This window comes from Gavialis gangeticus, unplaced genomic scaffold, assembly GCF_001723915.1.
Source record: "Gavialis gangeticus isolate Ggan-Ray unplaced genomic scaffold, GavGan_comp1, whole genome shotgun sequence".
Taxonomy (NCBI): domain Eukaryota; kingdom Metazoa; phylum Chordata; order Crocodylia; family Gavialidae; genus Gavialis; species Gavialis gangeticus.
In genome coordinates this window covers 9976553-9977904 of record NW_017728991.1, presented here as the reverse complement: position 1 = coordinate 9977904, position 1352 = coordinate 9976553, and the positions used below count along the sequence as shown (strand labels likewise).

Here is a 1352-nt window from a genome sequence, read left to right as displayed (position 1 = left end):
TTATTTCCCCCCCCCCCCCTTTTTGAACATTCATGGAGCTTAAAAAGAAACAGTATCAGTACAAATGAAGACAGTATTCAACGACATCTGAAAAGCACTTGTTTACAATACGTTTCTGCAAAAATTGACCTTTGCTCACTGTGCTGTTTGCCATTCACTTTCTAGCCTGATTATCAAGGGAAACGAGACTATAAACATTTAATGGAGGTATACTGTGTATGCGTAATTTGATCTATCTAGGAATTTGTATAGCCCCAATAACCACAATATCTGAGCGCCTTTTAGTATTTTTGTACAGAACTAGAGACTGAAGTAATCTGTCGTCAAAATAAATTCACGTTTACTGTAGATATTACAGAATACACAGTATGTCACCTAAAGCAACTGGCATATCTAATTGCTATCTAACAGGAACGTCTGCAATGTCCTCCTAACCACCTCATTTTGTCACTTCTTTTTGATTAGTTTAAGTAAGCCTCTGCTTATGGAAAGTGCTTGATTGATGGTCCAAAATGTCCTGGTGCTATATGTAATGTAGCCCTCCAGTGCACCTCAACCTTGTTTATCAGAATCCTTTGCTAGGCTTGAAAAAAATGGATCAGTCTCTTTGCTGAGCCTCCTAATTTCAAAGATTATTTTGATAAAGACAACAAAAGGTAGGAACAAAGTGAACCACTAATCCATTTCACATAGCCACAGAAATTAATTTGAAAAATTAAATATTTTTTTTTTAAATCCACAGTTCCCAGCCAATACAGCAAATTAGATTGTGCTTTCTGACATGTATATAACATCATGCAGAGCTATCAAAATGTCTTTCTGCTTACTCTGCTACATACAAAAAAGTAAAACAGTAAAGTTGCATGAAATTGCAATGGAATATATATTAAATAAGCATACGTAGGCATAATTTAAAAGAACCACTCAAGGAAAATAAAAAGCTAAATGAAGGAGAAAATCATTAAACTTTCTTTAGAAATTTAAGATTTAGTCTCATCCCTGGCTTTGTAAAGTTTGGCAAAAATGAGCATTGTTCCTAGTACATAGGACATGTCTATTCCATGGGTTGCAGTTTTCGGGGATCTACTGATAGACACGTTTTGTTGCTAAAAAGCATAGCAGTAGTGGAAGAGTAAGTCAGGGCAGTAAGTGAAAAAGAGCTGTGAGCTGATACAGGCTTAGGTCCTCACAATTCTGATGGAGTTAAGATTTTCAACACATTACTATGGGCTTGGAATCGGACATTAAAAGAAGCATTGCACACTAAGTAATTGTCTATTTATTGTCTGTTAACAGGAACAATTGTCTGAATCTTTAAGTGTACAGAAACAGTTAACGGAGGAGCTACAGAC

The 1352-nt window shown here is 35.7% G+C and overlaps 1 protein-coding gene across 3 annotated transcripts in view; it reads left to right on the top strand.

Annotated features, from left to right (window-relative positions):
* Positions 1–1352, top strand: part of STXBP4 (syntaxin binding protein 4) — a 194423-nt gene that overhangs the window by 54224 nt on the left and 138847 nt on the right. The gene's annotated exons all lie outside the window — the stretch shown is intronic.